Below are 8,304 nucleotides of genomic sequence, written 5' to 3'. Positions count from 1 at the left end.
CAAACCAAAGAGAGGAAGCTGATTTCTCAGGAATGTTTTATAGAAGAGGCTAAGCTTAAATGAACATACAAGCCGGGACTTGAGAAAGATTTGATTAGTGTAGGTTTTGAAAGTCTAGAGACAAAAACACTTATATAAAAAGAGAAAATACACAAACATTGTCCTAGTTGAAAAAGACAACTGCCAATAATCAGTAACTGGAGGGAAGAGCAGTAAAGGAAATGAAAGGAGCAAAGAGAAGAAGGTGGCTCTAAAGAAGCTGCAGGAAGAGCTGGGCTGAGGAGGGATAAGAATCCTTGATGTATTTCCCAGGGTTTGTGAACAATCTCTGCTGTCCACTTCTGCAAAGTTGTTTTTTCTGTCTATCAAGTGAAGATTAGTGTGTTGCTCTCTATATATCAGTTTGATGAATAAATGCCCAGAATAGCTACCATCTTCATTGCCTCTGAGCCCTCATCTCAGGCCGTATTCCACATTGCCCTTTTACCAGTTGTCTCCTTCCAATGGGTCCAACAGAATGGGCACACCAGCATTTCTTCCTTCTGACCTGTGGCAAGTACCAAGCAGATAAATGCAGCCTGCTTAGAGCAAATGACTCTTCTTTGAGCTGTGTGAACAAAGCAGTAGAGGGAAATATAAGGAAAAGGCCTGAATACAGTCTTGAAATGAGAAGGTAGGTTAGCTAGCAACTGGTAGATCAGCCTTCTGTGGCCTTTCCCACCCAGAGCCTGAGTCTCAGCATGTGGTTTAAGCTAATCTAAAACAAGGTTGCTCTGCTCCCACTGTCTTGCCCATTTCGAGCTCTTTATGCCTTTCTCCTTTGTGACTTTAGCACAGGCATTCATTTGATTGCACAGTGAAATGGTTCAGGGAGCTGGAAAAACTGAAAGCTTACCATGAAATAAAATAATTAGCTTTCAGCCAGGTCAGTTCTGTGAACAGGATCTGCGTGAAGCCAGAGAGATGCCAGGGCTAATGCAAGAGAGGGGATGAAGGTGTGTAGTGTAGGCTATAGGGAAAGCACAGGTTTCACTAATCCAGTCCTAGATTGCCTTAGGCTGCCACGGAAGCACACCCTGATGCCTCCCAGCAGACATCACAAGCTGTTTTGCAATCCCACAGATAAATGTTTGTTTCTTTTGGGTAAGAAAGAGACCTTTTTTAAAAAATAAATAAACTAAGGTGTTTTGTGTTTCCTCTCTCCCAGGTTGTCATCCTGATTGAAAGAGGACTTGTAGGCTTAATGACAGTACTATCCAACAGTACTATCCATCCAGATAGTACTCGCAAATCATTAGAGAACAGTATCAGCTCTGACAGAGTTACGGCTTTCAAGATTCATCCTGTGTTTGAGGGAGATTTGCTACATCAAAGCTGAAAAATGTATTAATAACAGAAGAAAAAAAAAATAAAAATAAAGCTTACAGTTTGATTATATCTAGCGTTTGTGTTATTCAGCTTGCATTTCTGTTATTCAGCTTACATTTTGGTATAGATCTTATGCTTGTATTACACATTCCAGTGCATTTCTCCATACATATAGTACTTGCATCATTTGGCAGAGAACATGAAAACAAAATGATGATCAGACTTTCCAGACTGTGCTATTAAAGTGTCTGTTAACAGAAAAGCCACGCAGTTAAATCACTTCATATTAAATCAGCAACATTCCTAACCCTGAAGCGTGGCATCTTATTATTTATTGACTCTTTACTCTTGACTCTTTGGACTCCTCATATCTCATGATGCTGATTAGCTATGTATCTAATGGTTGTTTTCTCCTCTCAACATCCTGTGGCTTAATCTGTGCAGGTCATTTTGTGTGACCCACTTTCTCCAAACTTGTGATACTCTGTGGTACCCTCGGAGCCTACCTTATAGTGCTGCTCCAGCTTAACACTGGCCAGTCTCCAGGCTTTCTCTGCTGCAAACAAAGAGCTGAATGCTCCCATCCCTTATCTGGGAGGGACAGCTGCAGCTGTTCTTCCTAGTTCAATTTTAACTGTATATTTCTGAAAGATTAAGTGCTATATACAAAATTCAAAGTGAATATCTTTTGAAAACGTATCAGTGGAAAACATTTAAAAGCACAGAAGGACTAACACTATGAAGGCTGTGGTTCAAAAATCCCAGGTAACATTAGCTTGTCTGCCTACAGGCTGTGCCTATCAATGAGCAACACAGCTTTTTGCTCTTTTATTGTCCCATTGCCTTTTCTTGCACTGGATGCTATACTATTTCCCTGAGACTTATCACAAGGCAAGTTATATTTGACCACATTATGTAGCAATGTTTCCTGATTTTCTGGAAGAACTGGTGTGAATTACAAGACATTATGCCATATAATGATGGTAAGACGTTGCAAACTGCTACTGCCTGAGTAGCTTCTAGGCCAGGTTAAAGTGCAGCAGAGCAGCAGGACTTAGTGACAAACTACGGCTGGAGGGATTTTTGTAAAATACAGTCTTTCCTCTGCATGTCTTAAACTTCACTTTAACAGAGAGTCATTGTGTGGGGCAATGGAGACCACAGGTTCATTCAGGAAAGGAAGTCAGGTGCCCAACACTGCCCTTACAAGGTTGAGGGACCCCAAATGTCAGCTGTAGCCTGGCAGACTAAGCAAAAACAGGCCAAAGAGCCATCAGCTGTTGGACCAGAGTCAGTAAGCTAGAGCTGGCTTCAAATACACAGTACAAAGGGTAATTTTGGGCAAGGGTAAGTACAATATGAAGGTAGTGTACCATACGTGGATAATGATCCTGGCCTGAACAAAAATATTTTATTTATTTTTTTCAGATATTGTTTCTGGTTCTGGCAATTCTATTATTTTTTAGAGAAAAACAACATTGGAGGAGTTTCTCTGTCCCAAAGGATTTGTTTTGCTACACCAAAGCATGACTAACTACATTGTTAGGACTTCATCTGTAAGACTTACCATGCTCCACTGCATTCCCAACCAGCATTCCCTACTTAACAGATAAGAAATTAGTTTTGTGATTAAATTATTTCCATCAAATGTTCTCCTCTTTCAGCTAGGCTGGTTGTCCTTTTGTTGTTTTATTGACCTCTATTTTCCAGGCCATTGCATTTCCAAACAGCAGTCTTCAGAAGCATTATCCCATTAAGGAAACAATTAGTTTGCAGATTTTAACGTATCTGGAGCCTTACTGGTATCTGGTTGCCCTTCTTCATCTGTCAGCTCGTTTCATGTGGTTTTGCATGTCTTTCCTGTTGTTTTAATCAATTGCTCTGGTGTAGCAGGGGGAGCATTGCCATAGCTGCTAGGAGCAATGCCGACGTACCAGACCACACCACGGTGACATGCGGTAGCACACCTCTGCAGCTTCCCTGATTTCAGAGGCTGAGAGAAAACCACTTAGAAATGTTTGCTATGGGAGGTGATCAGCAGCTGAACATGTGAGTTTGAGCTAAAAAAATGTGACATATGTGCCACAGTGGAGCTTTCAGGGGGTTGGTTGGGTTTCTGCAAGGACTTTGGCAGGGTCTCCCCACCACTGAATGGCACCCCTGTGCAAAAAAACAGTGTAGGGGCATGGCTTTACTTTCCTCCTTCATGACACCATTGGCCAAAATTTGCCGTAATTGAGATTCATCCCTACACTATACACATGCTCTTTCTGTCTCTGTCCCTTTCCGTATTGCACCAAGTTTCAGGCACGAAACCTGGCTCTGTGGTGGTATTCAAGGTGAACAGCTGAAGGAGTCAGATAGTCACTCCGAATGAGCTTGCAGAGGCTAAGTAGCTAGATTAGTAAATTACAGGTGGGAAAGCGATAAACCCCGCAATCAGAGGCACTTACAATGAGCTGTGAGATTCTGCTTTGTGCTGTTTGTTGCTTTAGGCTGGGATTTTTAAATCCCAGTCTTTGTTGTTTTCCCAGCTTTGTTTGCTCAAGGCTAAGTGATTGTCAAATACCTCACACAGAGGACCCTAATTCTGACTGGGACATCCAGTAATATACATCTTAAACGAGACACAGTCCTGCTCTGCAGAATGGTGTCGTTCTGGTCTTACTGCTGCTGCTATTTCACTGATTTTACCATATGGTGGATGTTTTCAGTATGCTGTTTTCCCGTGCAGAGTTTCAGCCCATATGCCAAAGCACGGCGTGATGTACACTAAAGGCCACATTTTGCCAGCTTTGCTCCCCTGCAGCTGTGTCTTGTAAGGTCTGTCCAGTCCCCGAACAGGAAGAGAAAAGACATGCTGGATTTTCCTGCTTATGAAAACAGCATCATGGCAGGTTAAGCAAATTCCTTTTGACTGACTCTGATACTGAAGGAAAGCAAGTAATTTCTGAAGACTGGCTTATAATGTGACTCTCCCTGTGTGGCATAAGGCTTTGGACTGTGGTTATTTTTACCATCCTTATGTTATAGCCGGAGTCTTGATTGCTAAAGTCTTCTTTTGCATGCTCATGAATAAAGGGTTCCTGCTCGGTAGCTGATTGCTGGGAGTGCGGCTTCTGGCTCCTTGCAATCGTAGGATAGATGCGCCCTCCCGTGTACCAGCTCCGAAGTGTTTTTGCAGACGTAGCACTCAGAGATCTTAGACACACCTCTCCAGAAATCTGGAGTTCTGTTTTTCAAACAACATCTTTTCAAATAGCAGCGCTGCCAAAGCTGTTTTTCACCCACACAGAAGTTATTGATATAAATTTTTTTAATACAGCAGAAACATCGATGCTTAGATTTGCAAGATGTATAGCAATAAAAATAGTGGTGCTGGCTTCCCCCACCTGGCTTTTCTGCTTATGCAGTGAACCCAAGTCAGAAGAGACAGATTAGTACACGAGGAGCTTTTGCTATTTTCACAGATGGTCTGATAAAATTTCATACAGCTACCTTGCACAAAAGAAGTAAATTCCTGTCAGACAGAGCAGGGTAAAGAAAGAAATATTTCAAAGTAACAGTCACTTTGCATAAGCTTCTTTGAAGAAGTGTAGCACCAGATGTACATATATAATTTCAGGGAACCACTAGAATTTCACTAGCACTGCTGAGAAATCTTTAACTTTTATATACTTTGACTTCAACACCACCATCCCTGCATGAATTCACCACAGAACATTGAATCAAAATGATGACCATCACTACCTGTGTCCAACAATATAAATTACTGCATTTTTCAAGAGTGCCCTGAAACATCAGAGCATGCCAGTGAAGTGTAAGGTGCCAGCACTACAGAGCTATACTAGAGGAGTCTCTGACCAAGAGAAGGTTTTTTTGTTAACAAGAAAAACTCCTGGAGATAACTCTAGTTCAAATGGCAGGAGAGTTATACCAGCCATATTTTCCCACGGAAATGGCATAGATTGGGACAGGGAGGTATTCCTATTGCCCAGCTGACTGGTCCTTCTCAGCTCCTGACACATTTCTTTCCCAGAGTAAAAGAGGTTAGAGGCTGCCAGCTGTCTCTGTGTCTTTGTTTCTTCAAGGTCCCTGGAAGCAACCTGAAGAGATCAGCTCCATAATGTTGGTCACAAGCTTAAAGATGAGTACTGTGAATAATGCCCTTTTGGGTGACAACATAGCTGCCTCGAAATATACTTTGCCTTCCTACTTATTTATTTATTTATTTATTTATTTATTTATTTATTTATTTTATACTGGATACCTTTTGTGATACAAATGATGCTATACCTTTATTTGGTTTAGAGATACATTGGATCGCTTTTGTTTCGGTAGGTTATCCGGTCAGATTCAATGATGTCTTTTTTTTTTTTTTTTTTTTTTTTTTCTAGAAAAGAGTCATATTTGTGTCTTTAGCTGATTATCAGGCTATTTCTCTTCATCTCCTCTTGTAGGTTGAGAAATTCCAGATGTATTTTGTTTCCATTGATCTATTTTGCCTTGTCACCAAAAACTGCAATCTTCTTTCTCTGCTGCATTTATTCCATCAGTAGTCTTAACTGGCAGTTTCTTTAACAGTCCTTGTTCATGGAAGAGATTTTCATAGCTTTGAGCTACTTCATTTCTCTGGAGAGGAAATTAATTTGCACTTTAAACATAAGCAACACTTAGTCTCCATTCAGAAACTGGCAGCTCTTATGCTGCGGGCTGCCTCAGATCTATCAGTATTTTTTATTTTAGCCCAATTTGTTTCCTTCCTTTAATAAAAAAGAATCTCGGTACTGGAACCTGATTTCAGATCTTGAAATTACACTTCCTTTCACTTGGGCCAACCAAGAAAGAAACCTACCAATTACTTCTGAAGTTAAAATCACTTGCTTTTCAACAAGCTGATGCTGCATCACTTCCTCATGTGGCAGCACCACTCAGTGTGTCTTAAAAGCAAAAAGGAAAAAAAAAAAATAAAAAAGCTTATAAGGAAGACTCTATAAAGGTAGAGGTTGAAGTTTGTACTATTGCTAAACACTCAAATATGCTTATTGGGTACAATAAAAACTTACTACATAATATGAAAGTCTAGCAAGATACTTTACAGTTCCAACACTTAACATCCAAAATTTGACAACAGTTTCAAAATTATATAAAAATGTTTCCCAGGGGACCTTTTGGATTGAGTTTAAAACATAGCTGGTAGTATTTATTAGCCATCAAAAGCTTGTCCGTGATACATATTCTTATAAAAAATGGGCCTCAGGATCCCAAAACAAAGCTGTTTGAATATATATATATTAATGTATTATATTAATTATATATTAATTATTTTAGCTGTATCAATCCATTCTGTATTAATCCAGATCAGCTAGATACCTTGGATGAGTTCCATAGCACATCATCGATTACAGCAGCTATTCCCTCTGAAATGTCATTTTCCTCCAACCATTTTTGGTTTCTCCAAAGTTTGGATGAAAACTGGCATTGGCCTGCCTCTCAGAAAGGATCTACGTGAAGAGCTTAGAGAAGTTTAATAAACTGAAAACAATTATTTACACTGAAAAGATACTTCTTCACAATATTGCCACTCAATAAATTGATGCCGTTTCCCCTAGATCTCCTTGATAATTTGAATTTGAGAGTACCACTGCTGTCTTAGAGAAACTATCTATATCCAGTCTAGTTAACAAAAGAGAGGATTACATGGAGTGTTGGCATTTCTGCAGTCTTATTTTCATCCATAAAGATGAATGCAAGTTTTAAAATGGCCTTGAGAACCAGTCTAACCACTGATATACAAACCCCGTATGTCACCTACTATTATATACAAGTACTTTTTAGATAGCAGTTGAACTCATGCTAAACCTAAGCAGCAACCTCCAGTTTTTCAATTGCTATTGCTTTTGCTTGATATCTATACTTTTCAACAAATGGTCTAGATTCCCAACAATAAAGTTATTCTCTTTCTCCTGCAGGTTAATAATGTTACCGGTGGGTTGCTCTTCTTCTTTTTTCTTTTTTTTTTTTTTCTTTTTTCTTTTTACTTTTTTTTTTCTTTTTAACTTTCTTTTCTCTTTTTTCTTTTTTCTCTTTTTCTTTTCTCTTTTTTCTTTTTTTTTTTTTTTTTTTTTTTTTATAAAACACATTCAATCAGGAAACCATCAGGTTGTTTTGTTGTTGGCATGGTGGTAGCGTTTCTGTCTTCCAGAGAAATGTGCAGGTATATGAAGTGAACACAGTTTCATGCTAATTTGTGGTTTGGGAATCTGGTCAGCTAAGCAGGACATCCTTTGGAAATTTCTCAGCTCGACTCCCTGCCAAATAACTGTGTTCCAGCTCACGTTTCCCTCTACTGTTTGGGAATTTCTTCCAGAACACCCAGAGATGCACAACCATGCCTGTGAGATAGGAGCTTTATCTTCCCCAGTGCCTGTCAAACAGATTATACAGTTTGGATGTTACATAAATAGGAAGAGTAAACCCTGCCATTACTATTACGTTTGGTTAGACAGAATGGGAAATTGTGTCCTATAAATTTTTCTTGGCAGCCTTTAATATTTATTTACATAACAAGTGGTAGAAGATCCCAGCGCAAAGCTCCCATTTTAAAATGAAGTAATTTGTCAACATTTCTTTTTTCACTCATTTCAATTTGCATGCAAGGATACTAAGTTTTATCTCTGGCTGTGCTACAGGGCTATAGTTTATTCACAGCAGGAAAGATAGCAAATATAAACAGCAAGCTAATGGACTGAACCGCTATCTAGCTGCAGCTAAAGCATAGCTAAGTAAGATTGGTGTTACAGTACAGTAGCTGCAACAAACAAATCAATATGTGTCCTTCAGATTATAGCTTATTTGGTTCATGTGTATTATAAAATTTGAACTTCAAGTATGCATTTTGAAAATGCATTCGACAGAATTTGTCTGATTCTTTCC

Source organism: Oxyura jamaicensis, chromosome 1 (assembly GCF_011077185.1).
Source record: "Oxyura jamaicensis isolate SHBP4307 breed ruddy duck chromosome 1, BPBGC_Ojam_1.0, whole genome shotgun sequence".
Lineage (NCBI taxonomy): Eukaryota > Metazoa > Chordata > Aves > Anseriformes > Anatidae > Oxyura > Oxyura jamaicensis.
The sequence above is the reverse complement of the archived record's forward strand: the minus strand, read 5'-3'. Positions refer to the sequence as shown.